The sequence below is a fragment of the Lepidochelys olivacea genome (genome assembly GCF_965140295.1).
Source record: "Lepidochelys olivacea isolate rLepOli2 genome assembly, chromosome: 8".
In the NCBI taxonomy this organism is placed as follows: Eukaryota; Metazoa; Chordata; order Testudines; family Cheloniidae; genus Lepidochelys; species Lepidochelys olivacea.
In genome coordinates, this window is record NC_140418.1 from 108,241,916 (window position 1) to 108,249,689 (window position 7,774).

At 59.9% G+C, this 7,774-nt stretch overlaps 1 protein-coding gene across 8 annotated transcripts in view; it reads right to left on the reverse strand.

Annotated features, from left to right (window-relative positions):
• PTPRF (protein tyrosine phosphatase receptor type F) overlaps positions 1-1,918 on the reverse strand; it is a 622,833-nt gene extending 620,915 nt beyond the window's left edge. For 7 of the 8 annotated variants that reach the window (XM_084635810.1, XM_084635808.1, XM_084635807.1 and 4 more), the window contains exon 1: positions 1,803-1,918. The gene's annotated coding sequence lies outside the window, so the exon portion shown is untranslated. The remainder of the gene's footprint in view (positions 1-1,802) is intronic. The other variant, XM_084635804.1, reaches the window with a different exon arrangement.
• Between the last annotated feature and the right edge of the window lie 5,856 nt (positions 1,919-7,774).

Sequence of the window (7,774 nt, forward strand, 5' to 3'; positions counted from 1 at the left end):
GGGTGCTGATTTGCTGGACGGTCCACGTACAGCATATATTTCAACAATGAAATACAAAAACATGTAAGAGGAGGCTGTGAAGAGCCAACCAACGCCACAGTACTGACAAAGCTAAACTCCAGTCCTAGATCCTGGCTTCACAGTAATCCTTTTCCCAGAGACCTGAGTTCAGGATGGAGTTTCCATTGTGATTAAAGAGCTTTTTGTATTTTGTTTCCTTGGGTTAAGAGAAATTTACGCGTTCCGGTAAAAGGTAAAAGGGGGTTTCGAGGCAGCACCTCGGCTGCGAGGCGGGCAGGCTCGGCTCCCGGGCTCCGGGAGACAGCGCGGCCCAGGGCCGGGCCCTGCCATGGGGCACCGGGCGCGCGGGAGCCCGGCTCGCCTCCGCGGGCCCTGGGAGCCGGGCGCGGCGCGGGGCTCGAGACCCGGGTCCGAGCCCTGCCCAGGACCGGACCGGACCGGACCGGGGCTCCCGCCGTAAACGTGAGCCGGGGCGAAGGGGGCCGAGCCCCCGGAGGGGGGGGGAGGAGGAGGAGGAAGGGGAGCGAGCCCCCGGAGGGGGGGGGAGGAGGAGGAGGAAGGAAGGGGAGCGATCCCCCAGAGGGGGGGGAGGAAGGGGAGCGAGCCCGAACCGAGCCCCCGGAGGGGGGGAGAGGAAGGGGAGCGAGCCCCCGGAGGGGGGGGAGAGGAGGAGGAAGGGGAGCGAGCCCGAACCGAGCCCCCGGAGGGGGGGGGAGAGGAGGAGGAAGGGGAGCGAGCCCGAACCGAGCCCCCGGAGGGGGGGGAGAGGAGGAGGAAGGGGAGCGAGCCCGAACCGAACCCCCGGAGGGGGGGGGAGAGGAGGAGGAAGGGGAGCGAGCCCCCAGAGGGGGGGGGAGAGGAGGAGGAAGGGGAGCGAGCCCGAACCGAGCCCCCGGAGGGGGGGGGAGAGGAGGAGGAAGGGGAGCGAGCCCCCGGAGGGGGGGGGGGAGAGGAGGAGGAGGAGGAAGGGGAGCGAGCCCGAACCGAGCCCCCCGGGGGTGGGAGGAAGGGGAGCGATCCCCCAGAGGGGGGGGAGGAAGGGGAGCGAGCCCGAACCGAGCCCCCGGAGGGGGGGGGAGAGGAGGAGGAAGGGGAGCGAGCCCCCGGAGGGGGGGGGAAGGAGGAGGAAGGGGAGCGAGCCCGAACCGAGCCCCCGGAGGGGGGGAGAGGAAGGGGAGCGAGCCCCCGGAGGGGGGGGGAGAGGAGGAGGAAGGGGAGCGAGCCCGAACCGAACCCCCGGAGGGGGGGGGAGAGGAGGAGGAAGGGGAGCGAGCCCGAACCGAGCCCCCGGGGGGGGGGGAGAGGAGGAGGAAGGGGAGCGAGCCCGAACCGAGCCCCCGGAGGGGGGGGGAGAGGAGGAGGAAGGGGAGCGAGCCCCCGGAGGGGGGGGGAGAGGAGGAGGAAGGGGAGCGAGCCCGAACCGAGCCCCCGGAGGGGGAGAGGAGGAGGAAGGGGAGCGAGCCCGAACCGAGCCCCCGGAGGGGGGAGAGGAGGAGGAAGGGGAGCGAGCCCGAACCGAGCCCCCGGAGGGGGGAGAGGAGGAGGAAGGGGAGCGAGCCCCCGGGGGCGGCGAAGGGGGCCGGGCACAGACCCACCCACCCGCAGCGCTCTGGGCCCCCGCGGCAGGGCGGGCTCCCCGGGGCAGGGCGGGGGTCGCCCCCGGGCAGGGGCTCCGGAGCCGGCTCAACAGGCGGCGGCGCAGGCGGCTCGCAGAGCTGAGCCCGCCGGCTCGGGCCGGGGCCGGGCGCACGAGCGGCTCTCGCTCTCCCTCCCTCACTCACCGCGGGGCTGCTGCTGCCGGGGTCGCCGCCCGCCCGCATGCTGCCGCCCGCCGCTCCGGCTCCGGCTCCGGCTCCGCCGCCTCAGCCGCGCGCGCCCGCCCGCCCCGCGCGCCGCCCCGCGCGCCGCCGCCTGCAGCCCGCCCGCCCCGGCGCGAGCCGCGCGTGCCCGAGCCCGGGCTCAACTCCACCGCGGCGCTGCGCGAGGCGGCCCGCCCCGTCCCCGCCCTGCCCTCTCCCCCCTCAGCGCCCCCAGCCCCCCAGCGCCGGCCCCAGTCACTGCCCCCAGCCCCCTCGCTGCCCCCTCCCTCACCCCGCCCCCCTGCACCCCCTCGCTTCCCCCTCAGCCACTAGCCCCCTCGCTGCCCCCTCCCTCACCCCGCCCCCCTGCACCCCCTCGCTTCCCCCTCAGCCCCTAGCCCCCTCGCTTCCCCCTCCCTCACCCCTGGTCCCCCTCCGCCCCCTCGCTTCCCCCTCAGCCCCTAGCCCCCTCGCTTCCCCCTCCCTCACCCCGCCCCCCTGCACCCCCTCGCTTCCCCCTCAGCCCCTAGCCCCCTCGCTGCCCCCTCCCTCACCCCACCCCCCTGCACCCCCTCGCTGCCCCTAGCCCCCTCGCTGCCCCCTCCCTCACCCCGCCCCCCTGCACCCCCTCGCTTCCCCCTCCCTCACCCCGCCCCCCTGCACCCCCTCGCTTCCCCCTCAGCCCCTAGCCCCCTCGCTGCCCCCTCCCTCACCCCGCCCCCCTGCACCCCCTCGCTGCCCCCTCCCTCACCCCGCCCCCCTGCACCCCCTCGCTTCCCCCTCAGCCCCTAGCCCCCTCGCTGCCCCCTCCCTCACCCCTGGTCCCCCTCCGCCCCCTCGCTTCCCCCTCAGCCCCTAGCCCCCTCGCTTCCCCCTCCCTCACCCCTGGTCCCCCTCCGCCCCCTCGCTTCCCCCTCAGCCCCTAGCCCCCTCGCTTCCCCCTCCCTCACCCCTGGTCCCCCTGCACCCCCTCGCTTCCCCCTCAGCCCCTAGCCCCCTCACTGACCCCGCCCCCCTGCACCCCCTCCCTTCCCCCTCAGCCCCTAGCCCCCTCGCTGCCCCCTCCCTCACTCCGCCCCCCTGCACCCCCTCGCTTCCCCCTCAGCCCCTAGCCCCCTCTCTTCCCCCTCCCTCACCCCACCCCACCTCAGCCCCCTCACTTCCCCCTCCCTCACTTCCGGTCCCCCTCAGCGCCCTGGCTTCCCCCTCAGCCCCTAGCCCCCTCCGCCTCCTCAGCCCCAGCTCCCTTGCTTCCCCCTCCCTCACCCCGCCCCCCTCAGCCCCCTCGCTCCTCCCTCAGCCCCTAGCCCCCTCGCTCCCGCCCCCCTCCGCCTCCCCCCCAGCCCCCTCACTTCCCCCCCTCACCCCGCCCCCCTCAGCCCCCTCGCTCCTCCCTCAGCCCCTAGCCCCCTCGCTCCTGCCCCCTCCGCCTCCCCCCAGCCCCCTCGCTTCCCCCTCCCTCACCCCGTCCCCCTCAGCACCCTCGCTTCCCCCTCCCTCACCCCCGCCCCCTCAGCTCCCAGCCCCCTCGCTTCTCCCTCCCTCATTGCACCCCCCTCAGCCCCCTCGCATCCCCCTCCCTCACCCCTGCCCCCTCAGAGCTCAGCCTCCTGCTACTCCTCCCTTGCCTCGGCCCCCCTCAGCGCCCAGACCCCTGTTCCATCCTCCTCTCAGCACCTGGCCCCCACCTATCCTTCTTCCCACTCAGTGTCCAGCCCCCCACAGCATCCTTACCCTGCCCCCCTTGGGCTGGGCCCTCCCTGGGCTCAGCCTCTGCCTGCCTCCAGCTGTTTCCCCTCAGGTGTCCCCAGCCAGGCTTTTCACCCCAAGGCTCCCCCACCCTGCTTTGTCCCCTTCACCCTGCGCTGCCTCCTGGAGCCTGCCCTTCTGACACTCTCTGCCCTGGGGCAGGCCTGGCCTGGGCACCCCGCTGGGTAGCAGTGATCTCACCTGCAGGGAAGAGTTAAACTGTTGCTTGCTCTGGTGCTTTGGGTTCACAGGGATGTGTGAGCAGTCCCCACGCTCATCTCAGCTGCAGCCACAGACAGACTGCCTGCGGCTCTCCCCTCCCCCTGTGCTCCACAGTTGTTTCAGGTGGTGCTCATAGCCTGCAGGAGGCCCCCACCCCACAGTGGAGACAGGTGAGGGTTCTGACAGGAAGCAGACAAACCTGCTATCCCTCCTCTGTGAGGGGCCTGTGGGGGAGGGGTGCTCCTCCTAACATGTGTGCACCACATTGCCTCAACCTGGCACCCGGTGCACTTCACATATTCCTGGGGCTTTATTAAGAATTATAAAAATCATTAATAAGAATCGCAACGTTGTGCATTTTCAACCATGATTTGAATCCAGGTACCTCTTAATGGCGTTATATGAGTTAATGCTTGTTGGGGCAGGCTTGGCCTTAGGGCCATGATTTGCCAGGCATACACGAAAGATCTATATCTGAGCCACCTTTGGAGAGAAAGAGATGGAGACAAAAAGAAGAAACAAGAGACGGATGGAGACAGGCAGAAGCAGCAAAAAGGAGGAGCTGCTGGAGACAGAAAAAAGTAGCAAAAAGAAAAGGAGTACTTGTGGCACCTTAGAGACTAACCAAATGGTTAGTCTCTAAGGTGCCACAAGTACTCCTTTTCTTTTTGCGAATACAGACTAACACGGCTGTTACTCTGAAAAAAGTAGCAATAATCCTGATTGTCCAAACCATTGCCCCTGCCATTTGTAAAATAAAAATCCAATAAAATAAATAATATTCGCTTTCCCTTTCTCATCTTTTTTCTCCTGTACATTTTTAAATCCCTTATAGATTTGTTTTCATAGTTCCCGTCTCTCTCTTTCTTTTTTTCCTCCATCCCTCTGATGGATTTATTCCTTGCGTTCTTTCAGTCACAGCTCTTCTTCCTATATTCAAGCTCTTTCTGTTCTCATTCCCCTTCTCAAGTCAGCCCACGTCTTCCTTTGCCAGACCTGCCAGATCAGAACCCACTTTTTTCCTCCATTGCAGCTCCCCTCCAGTTTAGAGTCTTCTTCCTTGGCCCCCATCCCAGCTCATTCCTCCCCAGCTTCCAGAACTCCTGTCTTATTACCACATCTATCCAGCGTGATTGAGGGGTGCCATAAATATAAAGGGAAGGGTAAACACCTTTAAAATCCCTCCTGGCCAGAGGCAAAACCCTTTCACCTGTAAAGGGTTAAGAAACTAAGGTAACCTCGCTGGCACCTGACCCAAAATGACCAATGAGGGGACAAGATACTTTCAAATCTGGAGGGGGGGAAACAAAGGGTTTGGCCTGTCTGTGTGATGCTTTTGCCGGGAACAGATCAGAAATGCAAGCCTTCCAACTCCTGTTCAGTTATTAAGTAATCTTGCTAGAAAATGCGTTAGATTTTCTTTTGTTTAATGGCTGGTAAAATAAGCTGTGCTGGAGGGAATATAGATTCCTGTTTTTGTGTCTTTTTGTAACTTAAGGTTTTGCCTAGAGGGATTCTCTGTGTTTTGAATCTGATTACCCTGTAAGGTATTTACCATCCTGATTTTACAGATCAGATCTTTTACCTTTTTTTTCAATTAAAATTCTTCTTTTAAGAAGCTGATTGATTGATTTTTCATTGTTCTTAAGATCCAAGGGTTTGGGTCTGTGTTCAGCCGTACCAATTGGTGAGGATTATTATCAAGCCTTCCCCAGGAAAGGGGGTGTAGGGCTTGAGGGAATATTTTGGGGGAAGACATCCCCAAGTGGTCTCTTTCCCTGTTCTTTGTTTAAAACGGTGGTGGCAGCATACTGTTTAAGGACAAGGCAAAGTTTGTACCTTGGGGAAGTTTTTAACCTAAGATGGTAAGAATAAGTTTAGGGGGTCTTTCATGCAGGTCCCCACATCTGTACCCTAGAGTTCAGAGTGGGGAAGGAACCTTGACAAGGGGTTCATCCACATAGCTTGCTGGTAAGTGCAAGTGGCTTTGAAGCTGGCATCCTCCAGTGCTAAGGGGTAGAATAGGCAGGGGACGGGGATTGAAGTGGGACTGGAGTTAGTGAGATATCTGCAGAGCAGAGCAGATAAAGTTGAATGGGGTCCTCATCAGGTATTGGAGCACCTTTCATAGCTCAGCAGCCCTTGAGAAAGAACAGAGCTGCACCAGGGGGATATGTGTGTAGAGGAAAGGTATTGTTATGCTACACAGCCACACTGGGCCAATACAAGCACTGTTCATCTGTAAAAGACTCATAATCCTGCCTCTGTGGGGGTTTGTGATGCTCCATTACCTAATGTTTGTAAAGCACTCCCAGGTCCTTGCATCAAACAATACAGTAGTGCAGAGTTATTGTTGCTATCCTCCTCCTTTCTCTCTCATTCACCCAGTTACATCATGCCACTCCTTCGCTCATCCCCAATCACTGCTCTCTTCCCTAGATTCTTATCACCCCCATCTTTGCTGAAAAAGTAACATTTGGGTGGGTTCTGCCCAATCTCAGCAGGGAAGGGCAGAGATTCCCCAGTATACCGTGGGGATGCTACGTATATGACAGCTCAAGATCTCTTGAGAGCCTTGCAATGGCAGCCACAGGAGCAATTAGAGAATTAAACAGATTGTGGCAACTGGATGTTACCTTTCCATCAAAGATGCAATGGCGCCGATCTTGTAAAGAGACACGTTGGGTGGGGTGGAAGGGGATGGTTCAGAGAAGCCAAGGAGGCAATTGCCCCATTAGAATGAGGCTTCTCCTACTTCATTCAAGCTGGAAATAGCAGAGTTCTTGCAATGCCTTTGTTCTTCTTCCCCACACTTCACAGGAAGAGAAAGGGAAAGGGAGTGATTTTCTGTTAATCCCGAATTTATTTTAATTTGTTTTTTAGCAAGTGGTGCACTTCATCTACATATTATCTACAATGTAAATCCTATTCATTTTGTCATTGATCCATAACATGGAACCATCACAACACTAATATGAATACATTAATACCAGAAGAGTTTTAATGCATGCTCAGTAGTCAGCTTTTACATATTAATGGTTTCACTATTTTAACATAGACAAAGAGATGGCTTTGGGGAACTGGCTTGAATCTGGCCCAGGTCAGCAAGTGAGCATGGGGTTGCATCCCTGGCCATCTTGGCTAATAGTGATTGATGGACCAATCCTTCATGAAGTTATCTAGTTCTTTTTTTAACCCTGTTATAGTTTTGGTCTTCACAACAAATTCCTCTGGCAACAATTCCACCAGTTAACTGCGTGTTGTTGTGTGAAGAAGTACTTCCTTTTGTTTGTTTTAAACATGCTTCCAGAGGAGACACATAACTGTGGATAGCTGAGGCCCAGGGGCACATTTGAAAGGTTCTGGGAGGGTTCATGACCACCCCATATGTTGCCACTGCTTCATCTCAGCGGTCTGCGAAGCAGGCAACAGGAAGAGCTGGAACTCCAGCAGCAGGGAAGGAGAAGCAGCCCCATGGTCAGCCATCCATCCTGCTGCTTCCTCTGTCCCTGCACTGCAATGACATAAGGTGAGTGCCACCACCAGGAGGAGACACTGCCTCCTCACTGCTGGTCATCCTGGCAAGAGGTGACCCAAGAAATTGGGGGCGGGGGTGACCCTGCATGCCCCACACACACGTCATCTCTGCCCCTTGGCTATCAATTTAATTGGGTGACCCTTAGTCAGGGGTGGGCAAACTACAGCCTGCGGGCTGGATCTGGCCTGCCAGCCATTTTAATCTGGCCCTCTGATATTGTGGCTGATGTGATTAGGCCCTATGATGGTGTCCCGTGAATAGATATGTGGACACAGTTGGCAATGGGCTTTGCTGCAAGGATAGGTTCCTGGGTTAGTGGTTCTGTTGTGTGGTGTGTGTGGTTGCTGGTGAGTATTTGCTTCAGGTTGGGGGGCTGTCTGTAAGTGAGGACTGGCCCGTCTCCCAAGATCTGTGAGAGTGAGGGATCGTTTTCCAGGATAGGTTG